The sequence below is a fragment of the Salarias fasciatus genome, chromosome 19 (genome assembly GCF_902148845.1).
Source record: "Salarias fasciatus chromosome 19, fSalaFa1.1, whole genome shotgun sequence".
Classification (NCBI taxonomy): domain Eukaryota; kingdom Metazoa; phylum Chordata; class Actinopteri; order Blenniiformes; family Blenniidae; genus Salarias; species Salarias fasciatus.
The window spans coordinates 123,263-135,556 of record NC_043763.1 but is presented as its reverse complement, the minus strand read 5'-3'; the positions used below and the strand labels follow the sequence as shown (position 1 = coordinate 135,556).

The following is a 12,294-nucleotide window of genomic DNA, read 5'->3' as shown; positions in this document are numbered from 1 at the left end:
GTTGTACCATCATGGCCGCGGGAAGTAAGGGTGCGGAGGGTGCTGCAGCACCCCCTCCTGAATTCAGCAAAAACTTCCATCATTGAAAACTACATCACCTACTTTTATTTTATAAATAATAATTAATTTAGCTATGTTTCCCCATTAAATGCAATTTGATGAAAACTTGAAAAGAAACTGAATTTAATAAAATGAATCTGCATTTTCGCAAAGGGTGATGTTGCGCTCACACTAGTGACTCTTGCAGTGATGGGAAGTTGGGCTCTTTTCAGAGAGTCAGATTTTTTAGCTCAACTCCCAGAGAAGAGCCGACTCTTTCGACTCCTGGACGACTCTTCATTGTTATCTTAAGGTTGCAAAACTTGATAATTTATGTTTTGTGTTTTTATGAAAATCACCATAATGCACATTTTTGTGCATTCATTCTGTCATAAAATCAATTTAATTACCAGTTTCTGATTCACTACAAAGAATCAGGTCTGAGAGAATTTATTTTGACAGTAACACAGTAGTGGGAACTGCCCGGCCCAGAGAAATACGGTCAGCAGCACAGTCAGTACAAGAGCATCTCATAACGTTAAGCCAGGTTTACACTTGCACGACTTTTTGCCACAATGTTGTCGTGGCAAGGCGTGCCAATCTGGAGTCACCGAACTGGCAGGCTCCCGCACTGTTCACGAATAGTTCACAAAAAGTTCAGGAATGCACACGAATGCACGACCGTCAGTGTCACGGACTGGCACGACCCATTCACGCATAGTTTGCGCATAGTTTACACATAGTTTACGTGCTTCCCACATTGGCACAACGTGGTTGCGCAGTTCAGCTTGGGCTGTTAGTGAACTATTCGTTGCAGCGCGTGGCAATGCGTGCCAGTCGTGGCATCCTCCCGCATTGTCCTGACAAGTTCACAAGGAGTTCACGGACAGTTGGCGCATAGTTCACGGCCCGGTCGCGATATTTTGTTGTGCCCAAAATTTTGAACATTTCAAAATCCTCGTCTCGACACAGCACGCAGTCACGACGGTTCCCTTTCAGTCGATTCACTCGGTACAACACATATTGTATGGGATATCACGCCCCTTACCGCCTGCTAAAGACACCTCTATTCACGCCTTTACGGCAGATGATCTGTGATGACGTGGATGGCCCGCCCTCCGCTTATAAGCGGCCGTCATCACAGACATCCCTCAGTTCTTACACTCTTCACTGCGCTAAGAACACCTCGCCGAGACAGGTTAGCTAGCTGCTGCTAGTTAGCTTGTTTTCTCCGGTGCTGGAATTAGCTAAACAGCTCACTGTTGGTGTTAGCCTCTGCTACTGCTGTAGCAGGTGACTGCCCGCGGAGCGCTAATTTCGGACTGGTACAGGCTTCGTGTCTCGTCATGAGCACGAGGCCAAAGGTGGGGAAAAAGTCTTCTGTTCGTCCCTGTCCTCAGGGATGCGGCTTCTCCTTACACGAGGAGGACCATCACGAGGCTTGTCCCGTCTGTTTGGGTGTTGTCCACGCCAGGAGGGCGTTGGCGGACCCCGAAGCATGCGAGTTTTGTCTCCAGTTTCAGCAGTCGACACTCGAGAGACGGGTCAAGTTCTTGGAAAAAGTGCTGGGTGCTACAGCAGCACGGCAGGACCCCCTCCTCTCCGAGTCCAGGGACCCAGCTTCGTCTGGCTCCGACGACGAGGAGCTCCAGGTCGAAGTCCCCGCTACTAGCTGGGCGGACCACATGGAGCAAGTGGAGGAAGCAGCCGGGTTTGACCCCGGGTCCTCCGAGCTGGCTGACCAGCCCTTTGGTCTGGCAGCCCATCATGATGACGATGACGTGCTGGACATCGGTCTGGACATGCATGGGCTGTCGGAGGACGAGGGCTTGCCGTCAGAGCAGTTAGCCGCAGCCACGGCTTCGGCTAACCGCGACAACAATTCATTTCTCTCTCTGTTTCGCAGAGCAGCGGAGAAGCTGGAGGTGGAGTGGCCGTCTCCTCCGCCGTCCCAGAAACCGTCACGGTTTGCGGGGTTTTTTCTACCCCCGGAGCCAGCAGCGGTGAAAAATATTCTGCCAATGTTCCCGGACTTTGTGGCAGAGCTAACATCGTCATGGGACAAACCACTGTCCACCCGCGTCACGGTGCCCGGCTATGGACAATATTCGGACTTGGACGGAGCGGAGAAGGCGGGTCTGGTTAACCCGCCACCGATGGAGCCGTCTCTGGCGGCCTACCTGGCCCCGTTCCATAACCATGGTGTCGGCGGGGCCCCCTCCCTCCCGTCCAAGCACTGCAGATTTTCAGCGTCACAGCTGGAAAAAATTTACCGAGCTCAGGCGGGTGCTGCCCGCGCGCTGAGCTCTGTCACTATGCTGCAGACGTACCAGGCTATGTGTCTGGCGGAGCTGGGTTCGCACTTGCCCCCAGACAACCCGCTGTCTCCTCTCCTGGACGAGGTCAGAGTCGCCACAGACTACATTCTCCGTGTGGCTCGCGGTGCAGCGCTTTCCCTCGGCAGAGGAATGGCGTCTACCGTGGTAGCGCAGAGACATCTGTGGCTGACTCTGTCTGATGTCCCGGAGAGAGACAGGGCCTTGTATCTGGACGGACCCGTCTCCACTGCGGGCCTGTTTGGTCAGTCGCTGGACGCCATCCAGGCGAGATTTGAGCTGGGGAAGAAACAGAACGAGGCTCTGCGCAGCATCATTCCCAAACGGGAGGTAAAACCCAGATCTGCATCCGGATCCCGCAGGCCTGTAGCCGTGCAGTCGCTCCCTAAGAGGGCGACTCCGACGGCCACCGTCCAGGAGGGACAACAGGCGCGACATCAACTACCCGCTCAGCCTCCACGCCACTCGGCTTGGAGTAAGGGCCCACCTCCAGGCATCCGGAAGGATTCGGCGCCTAAGAGGAAGAAGAACCAGCCGTCCTAACCCTGGGATGGAGTCAGGAAGGGCCCATGCAGCAGGGAGACGCTGCGGCCCTTCATGTTTTGCCCCCCGTGAGGCGGGTTCAATGTTATGTTCAGGGGATCAGTCCCAAACGGCGCTGTACTCCCCAAACATGGTCTCCCAAGCACTTTCCCCACACACACTCAAATGTTTCTGGTGCGTGTCGTGTTCAAAACCTTGTTCTAATAAAGAATGTTATGGTTTTTCAAAAAATAAAGCAACGAAGTCGCTTTCAAATAAGTGGCAGTCAAGTGATGTCATTCCCTGCTGGCACGCTAGAGGGCAGCAGTCCTCTACCTTCTGTGCAGAAGGGCAGCCAAACGGTGTCATTCCCCCCTGGTACGCTAGGGGGCGACATCTCTCCACTTACAGTGCCCCAGATCAGCAGACTGGCGGCACGTCTCTCTCAGTGGCGCGCATGCGCACTATCCCCCTGGGTAGAGCGCACCGTTGCTACGGGTTACCGTCTGCAGTTCCGGGTCAGACCTCCGCGGTTCACGTCAGTGGTAAACACCGTGGTTTCTGGGGCAGCTGCGGCGATGATGAGAGAAGAAATACGGACCCTTCTGCTCAAGAGGGCGATTCGAGTGGTCCCCGCCTCAGAGGAAAACAAAGGTTGGTACAGCCGGTATTTTGTTATTCCGAAAAAGGGGGGTGGTCTCCGTCCTATTTTGGACTTGAGAGTGTTAAACAGACGTCTAAGGACTTACAAGTTCAAGATGTTAACTCTCAGACAACTTCTTACCGCGGTCAGCCCGGGGGACTGGTTTGCATCCGTGGATTTAAAAGACGCGTACTTCCACGTCGCGATTCATCCCGACCACAGGCAGTACCTGAGGTTTGCATTCGAGGGCTCGGTTTACGAGTACCTGGTGCTGCCGTTCGGCTTGTCTCTCGCCCCACGCACTTTCAGCAAGTGTGTAGAAGCGGCGCTATCTCCCCTCAGAGAGAGGGGCGTGCGTATTTTGGCGTATCTGGACGACTGGGCTCTGGTGGCCAGCTCCAGAGAGCAGGCGGCGGCGCAGCTGTCGCTGCTACTGTCGCACATTCAGTCACTAGGATTTTCTGTGAATCCTCAGAAGAGCTCTCTGGTTCCGCGGCAACAGTTTTCGTTCCTCGGACTGGAAATATGTTCAATTACGGGCCGAGCACGGTTGTCAGAACACAGAGTGACCGCGTTTCACCGTTGCCTCGCTCAGTTTCAATTGGGACGCAGACTCCGTTTTCGCACGGTTTTACAGCTGACCGGCATGATGGCCTCCATGATAGCAGTGGTGCCGCTGGGTCTGCTGAAGATGCGGGCCTTTCAACGCTGGTCTCGCTCTCACCGGTTGTGCCCAGCGCGGCATCTTCAGAGAAAGCTGACGGTGACGCCTTCCTGCTTGCTAGCTCTGCGGCCATGGCGGGAGCCCGGCCTGCTGTGTCAGGGCTCCCCGATAGGCAGGGTGACGTTGCGCAAGGTGGTGTCCACGGATGCTTCCCTGAAGGGCTGGGGGGGTCTGTGCGACAGGGCGACAGTGAGAGGAGTCTGGTCACCGACTCAGTGCAGGCTGCACATCAATCTCTTGGAGATGCTAGCGGTTTCCTTAACTCTGCAGCATTTCTGTCAGTACCTGGCCGGCCAGCATGTCCTGGTCAGGACGGACAACACAACAGTGGTGTCCTATATAAACAGGCAGGGCGGCACTCATTCGCTTCCCCTGCTGAGGATGTGTCACTCTCTGTTGTAGTGGTGCAGTGTCAATTTCCTGTCGGTCCGAGCTACCCACAATCCCGGTTGTCTGAACCTGGGGGCGGATCTTCTCTCCAGGGGGGGTCCTATGGTGAGAGAATGGAGGTTGTACCCACGGGTGGTGGCTCAGATATGGGAAAGGTTCGGCAGGGCGGAGGTGGATCTGTTTGCAACCGCAGTGAACACGCACTGTCCTCGGTTCTTTTCCATAATGGACCGCAATGCTCCTCTGGGGATGGACGCTCTGGCCCACCCGTGGCCGAACGTGCTCCTCTATGCATTTCCTCCAGTGGAGATGATATTTTCAACACTGGAGAGGGTGCGGCAGCAGGGCCTGCTCATGATCTTGGTGGCCCCTCAGTGGCCAGCGAAGTCGTGGTATGCGGAGATAATCGGCTTACTGGCAGCAACGCCATGGCGGCTCCCAGTCTGCGAGGATCTCCTCGCAGACTGGGAGTCTGGGGGTCAGGTGTTGCATCCGTGCCCGGAACTGTGGCGGCTGCATGCCTACCTGTTGAAAGGTCCATCTTATTAGCGAGAGGTCTGCCCCCTAATGTGGTGGCGACAATTCAGAGTGCTCGGGCCACGTCCACCAGGGGTCTTTATTCTTTATGCATATAAATGGCGGGCCTTTGAACAGTGGTGTCAGGACCACAGTGTTCTCCCGTTTCAGTGCTCTATTGCTGACGTTTTGACGTTTCTGCAGGAGCTTCTGGATAAGGGTCTCTCCTTTTCCACCATTAAAGTCTATTTGGCGGCCATATCTGCTTGTCATGTGGGCTTTGACGGTGTGTCTCCAGGCGCGCATCCTCTTGCCGTACGGTTTTTACGAGGAGTCCGCCGTCTGAGGCCGGTGATTCGATCTGGCATTCCTTCGTGGGATCTAACTCTGGTGTTGGAGGCCTTATGTGGGCCGCCGTTTGAATCTATTGAGTCTGTGGATATGAAATTTCTTTCATACAAAACTGCATTGCTTCTCGCCTTGTGCTCTGCGAAGAGAGTGGGTGACCTGCATGCTTTATCAGTGAGTCCTTCATGCACCCGGTTTTCTGGTGATGGGACTAAGGTTACTTTATGCCCGAATGTGGCGTATTTACCTAAGGTCATCCCTGCAGCCTATAGCGCTATGACCTTTGAACTTTTGAGTTTTTGTCCGCCTCCTTTTGAGTCTGAGGAACAGAGGAGGTTGCATTTATTATGTCCGGTGCGGGCTCTACGCGCCTACATTGACCGTACGCAGGATGTGCGTTCGTGTGACCAGCTGTTTGTTTGCTTTGCTAATCCAGCTAGGGGTAAGGCCCCGTCCAAGCAGCGGCTTTCTCACTGGATTGTGCAGGCTATTTCCTCCGCTTACAGCAGCAGAGGCCTCCCGCTGCCCCGGGGAGTGAGAGCTCATTCTACCAGGGGCCTGGCTACTTCCTGGGCGATGTTTAAGGGAGTGTCTATAACTGATGTTTGTGCTGCAGCTGACTGGTCATCTCCTCATACTTCTATGCGGTTTTATCGGCTGGATGTGACGGCCCCTTCGGTGGCTCAGTCTGTCCTTTCTGCTGGGTCGGCTTCGCACTAGGTTGCAGGCTAGGCTCGGGTTCGGTGGCAGCTCTGCGGGGCGTGTATATATGTCCCATACAATATGTGTTGTACCGAGTGAATCGACTGAAAGGGAACGAAATGTTATGTCTATAACTTCGGTTCCCTGAAGGAGAGGAACGAGGTACAACACTTGATTGCCCCGCAGTCAGCTGGGCTTCGTGAAGAGCGGCTATCGAACTGAGGGATGTCTGTGATGATGGCCGCTTATAAGCGGAGGGCGGGCCATCCACGTCATCACAGATCATCTGCCGTAAAGGCGTGAATAGAGGTGTCTTCAGCAGGCCGTAAGGGGCGTGATATCCCATACAATATGTGTTGTACCTCGTTCCTCTCCTTCAGGGAACCGAAGTTATAGACATAACATTTCGGTTTATGCACACTTCATGCCACTTAATGAGTAGTTTGCGACTCGATTCATGTGCTAATTGCTGACCACTGTCTAAGAGGGACACTTTAGAGCCACTTTATGCGCCTGTGCATCGACATGCATGACTGTTACAGGGCACTTCGTTTATAAATACGTTCATTTGATACTGGAGTAGTTGGTAAACTTAATACAGGAATACAGGAAGATTTTTTTTTGTACAGGGCGTGTTTTGAAGAGCCTGCTGTTTGTTTTTGTTTTGGTGGGTGGGATGGGGGGTTGCCACTGCCAGTGATGCTTGGGTTCTCAGTTCGGTTTTGTCTTTTTGCCTGTTTTTACCTGTCTGCATTATTCCACTGCAGTCCTTGTTCAAAACTGTTATGTTCTCATTTATTCATATTCCCAAACCTTTCTATTTAGCTTCATATTATGAATAAATCTGCTTAAAGTTTTTGAGTTGGCATGGGGCCTAAACCACCCAATTAAACGGAAAAAAGATTTTTTTCACGTTAAACACCTGAAATCAGAAATAGTTTTTTTGCAGGAGACCCACATCCGTAATTCAGACAATAACGTCTGTTTTTAGGGTGGCGTGGGCAACATTTCCATTCCTCTTTTCAAGCCAAAGCTAGGGGGGTTTCAATCTTTATTGGTCAGGGTGTTTATTTTGAATCACACAGTGTGATTTCTGATAAGTGTGGAAGATATTTGATGGTCTGTGGTAAATTGTATAACTCTTTAGTGGCACTTGTGAATGTCTATGCTCCTAACTTGGATAGTGTAACTTTTTTTGAACACCTGCTTTCAACTCTGCCAGACCTTAACATTTATAATCTCATACTTGCTAGTGATTTTAATTGCTGGCTTGACCCAACTTTGGACAGGTCATCCACCAATATGTGCAGAATCAGTAAATCTGCTTCCTTTATTAAAACTTTTCTTTCTGATTATGGAATTCAGGATGTATGGCGCTCCTTGCATCCTAATCATAAGGAATATTCTTTCTTCTCACCAGTTCATCACACATATACCTGAATTGACTACTTCTTTATTGACGACCACTGGTTAATACCTGTACATACCAGACCATTGTCATTTCCGACCACGCTCCCTTGGTTTTGGACATATCTCTTCCTGATGTGCCACAAAAGAATAGGCAATGGTGATTTAACTCAACTTTACTTTCAGACAATAACTTTGTTAGGTTTGTGGAGAGGGAGATAAACTTTTTCTTTACTACCAACATCACCCCTGATGTGTCCAATTTTATAGTCTGGGATGCTTTTAAAGCTTACCTTAGAGGGCAAATAATATCATATACAGACCGACTTAAAAGGGGGGCTGGAAAGGAGCGGGAAGATCTTTCCCACTAAATTAGAGAGATTGATAAACGTTATGCACAAACCAAGGATCCTAAGTTACATAAAAAACGATTTGAACTTAAAACCAGATTTGATCTGCTGACTGCTTACTCTGCTGAATACTCACTTTTAAAACGAAAGGCCTTGTTTTATGTTTACGGGGATAAATCTGAGAAGTTGATGGCAAACCTTTTTAAGGGTTCCAGTGCCAGACAAAACATCTCTAACCCCAATTTCCACCGGACGTGAAAGCGCCGCGCCTTGATACGAACTGTGCAGCACTTAGAACCCATTCTCTTCTATGAGACAATTTCCACCGGATGCGAAAGCGCCAGGTCCCAGAAGCGCCGTGCCACGCCACAGCGCTGGTGATTTGCTTCAGTTCTATTTTCTGCGCCGCCGCTTCAAAACCTCGTAAATTCACTGTCGTTCAGAAAGCACCAGACAGGAAGTTACACAGGAAGTTTCAAAATAAAACACAATGCACGACCTCACGGATGTAAATGTTTTCCTATATGTTGTTATTCCACCGCCTCGGGAGACACGAGAATCAGCTCAACAGGGTCCCAGACAGTAGCGAACGCAGAAATTACTGTTTTTATGTAGAATAAACCAAACAAAAGTAACTATTGGATAAAGAAAAGCTCTCATTTGAGATCAAAACATAAACCATGAACTCATCCTTGCTGGAAGTCTATAAATTACAGATCAATGTGGCTGGGCGAGCAGAGCGACCTTGCAGAAGTGAAATGAGGCATTTCTTTTTTTAAAAATTTCTGTTTATATCATGTGTTGTTCGTGTGATATCGAGAGCACGAGAGCCTCAGCCCTCCCCATCCAGATGGCGCGGCGCTGAGCTGCGCTGCCGGTGTGCGTTGACTTTGGAGCAAGACGCTGGCGCTCCGCTGGCGCTCCGCTGGCGCTCCGCTGCACAGCACGACGCAGCACTTTCGGTGGAAATTGGGGGTTACTGAAGTGGAGGGACCCTGGCCCACCCACTCATTCACAGTGGGTGGCGGGTGTGATGTCCTGCCTTAAAGGGACTTAAGGCAAGATTTGTGAAAAAATACATACGCATTTCCAGTTTATTCAATGCTAATGGGCTGTGAAGCATTACAGTTTTTCATGATTGTTAACACACAAAAATCTAAACTTTGGCACAGTTTGCACAACCTTAACTTCATGTACCATTCGCTCGACTCGAATTGTCACTACTTCACACTACCTTATGACTCCGCTAGACTCTGACTTTCCTTCTTTACACTCTGACGCCAACTGCACATCACCTTGTGGTCTAAACACTACACACTATGTTCAGTTGTTGCACACACCTCTCATGTAAAAGCTCAAAGCTTCAACCGACAATACACTCTGCAGTCAATTGCACATTAACTTGTTGTCAAAACACTACAATGTTCTGTGGTTACACACACTTCTCATGTGACATCTCAGTGGTATCAAGCTACAACACACAAGTGTTCAAAACTCAGGAAATTCAGGTCAGTACACTGTGTATACCAGGGGTGGGCAACTGGCGGCCCCTGGGCCAAATCTGGCCCGCCAAACTGTCCAATCTGGCCCGCGACTGGATTTCAACACACTCAAACAGGCCTTAAAGTTGCCTTAAGTCCCTTTAAGCGAGAAAGAATCAGATGTGCTCTTAAACTTTCTACAAGAAGTTTTAATGATATGTGGGGCCCATTTTTAAATGCATTTCATTCCATCTGATGCAATTATTGTGATTGTGTTCCAATTCATTTTTCATGTACTTTTTTTAATTACGCTCAATGTGATCTGCAGTTTATTTATCTATTCAGGTATGCTTGACAGATTTGTGTTTCTCATTAGGCTCACTGGCAGTGGTGGAGGGTGGGAGGGAGGGATGAGGGTTTGTTTTCTTTTCTTTTCTTTGTAATTTGCACAATTGAAGTTTTCTTTTTCTCTCTGTGCTGCCTCTCCTTCTAATACTTTCTGGCCATGCAATTATTTTGTCTTGTGGAAAATGTCAAGTTCTCTGCTGACATCGGTCGAGATCTCTGCCGACCCTTCACACCCTGCTCAAACCCTCTTCAAACTGCTGCCGTCTGGCAGGCGTTACAGATCTCTGCAGGCCAGAACCACCCGACACAGGAATAGTTTCTTCCTGAGCTGGAGCAAGAGTCTGGGGACAGGAAGTCTGGGCTCGAGCCTGGATAAGCGGTGAAAAATGGATGGATGGATGGAAAAAGTTAAACTCTTATCAAAACACTGTTGAATGTTTACCGTATTTTCCGCACTATAAGGCACACTGGATTATAAGGCGCACCGTCAATGAATGGCTTTTTTCTTTTTTTTAAAGTTTTTTCACCGCATTATAAGGCTCATAGAATAGACAACCCAGTCTCACGGCAATTCATGCTCTGAGTCACGTAAATTAATCTATTGAATCGAGTCCAGGAGCTGTGCTTTGCACAGTTTTTTCGTGTCCCACGCCTTTCTTTTAAAACTAATACATTTCAATGAGCGTCGCCTGGCCACGCCCCCTCACATTAAACGATGCATATACTATTGTTTCTTTAATCCAGACACTCAGATAATAGCCAGTTTTACTGTTATTGCCCTGTCCACACTGAAGGTAACTTCAAAGATGTGAGCCACACTGCTGAACAGGAACATTCTGGAAACGTCGCAATCATATCCATTCCAATATGAAAGAGGAGAAGAAAAATTATCCACTTTCTGTATGAGCAAAATACATATTGGTGATCTAGGTGCAGAGTCGTAGCTTGCCATTAGGCAATGTAGACAATTGCTTGGGGCCCCCTAGCCAGGAGGGGCCCCAAGTGGGCCAACAGTTAGACCCAAACAATCAACAGAACACCAGGCCGATGGCGGCCCGCAACTGAATGTGACATATCAAAGTGAGTTTGACTGAGGACCGCTCCTCTCCACTTCTGGTCTGAAGGCCTCAGTATGCTCCCCCGCCGTTCCGACGACGTCTACGCCGTAGCCCTACGACGGGCTACGCCGGGGCTTGACGTGCGCCTCCCGAAAAAAGTGACTTCGCGTCGAGGCGACGTGTGGTGACGTGAACGTCGAGGGCTGTGATTGGTCCGCTTTTGCGTTGTTTATAGAATGAAGTAGAACTCACACGGAATGCTTTTCTGATCCGAACAGAGCTTCAGGAGAAATTTAGATCCAAAATGGAGCGGCGCACATCCCTATACTGTTAGTAGTGTTAGCACTGCTAGCAGACGGGGCTATGTGTATAGCCGCTCCTAAAATGGCTTTAATCATCCAAAGACTCATTAGTTTCACCAATATTTCATCACGGTCCACTCAGCTTCTCCTCCACGACAGCCCGGGGTCCAGATATGTCATATATGCAGATATATGTTCGGTAAATGCACGCGTGTCTAGATACGTACGTCTAGAAATCTATGTCTGTAGATCTATGTCTAGGTAAAGCCCGAACTACGGAAGCCGCATTGTTGTTGTGACTGCTAGCGGCTTGGCAGAGGAGGGCGTTCCCTTGACGCAGAAGCAAGATATGTTCAGTAGTGGCGTAGGGTTGCCGGCGTAGGAACGCTGTGGCGGCGACAGGGGAGCATACTGAGGCCTTAACCTGCTTAAAGGTGCTGTAGGCAGGATTTTGCTAGTCAATGCTAATTTTTCTGTGTTTTCTTTGGATTAAATGTTAGAGTATCCATTGATAATCCTTTAGGAGTGTAGTATAACTGCACTACCGCGAGGGCGCAGCGTTTCCATCTGTCTCTGTTCTGAGCTGAAAAGGAATCTCGACAGCTCCAGGTATCTTTGACCAATCAGAAGAGCCCCTGAGGCTCTAACCGTGATTGGTCAAGGGGCGTTCATCGCACGTTCTTGTGGGAGGGGCTTAACTTGCGTAAGGGCGTGATGTCAGAGAAAACAGGACAGGATTGGCTGTGCTGGGTTTCAAATCGCCATCTTAGATGGGTCAAATCGCCATCTTGCTTAGGTAAACCTAAGCAAGATGGCGGAGATGCCGAATCCTGCCTACAGCACCTTTAATCACCGGGGTCCAGCCAGCTGGCACTTCTGGAGCTTCTGTTGGCCGGGCTGTGCTGCCACGCGCTGTGCTCCCCGGTTGGGAGACTGGAGGACAAACTGTGTGATTGTGGCGACTGACAGGTTAGAGCCGGAGAATGTGCCTGAAGCTCCATGTTTGCCATTCTGTTTGAACTGGCTAGCTTCGCTATAAGCTAGCAGAGCTTGTTTCCTCATGTGATCAGGTCGCAAAGCGTTATGGGAACCATAGTCAAAACAACATGGACTGACCACCGGGTTGTC

The 12,294-nt window shown here is 49.9% G+C and overlaps 1 protein-coding gene across 6 annotated transcripts in view; it reads right to left on the bottom strand.

Moving 5' to 3' along the window:
• Nucleotides 1–12,294, bottom strand: part of atp10d (ATPase phospholipid transporting 10D) — a 98,537-nt gene that overhangs the window by 76,061 nt on the left and 10,182 nt on the right. The window lies entirely within an intron of this gene.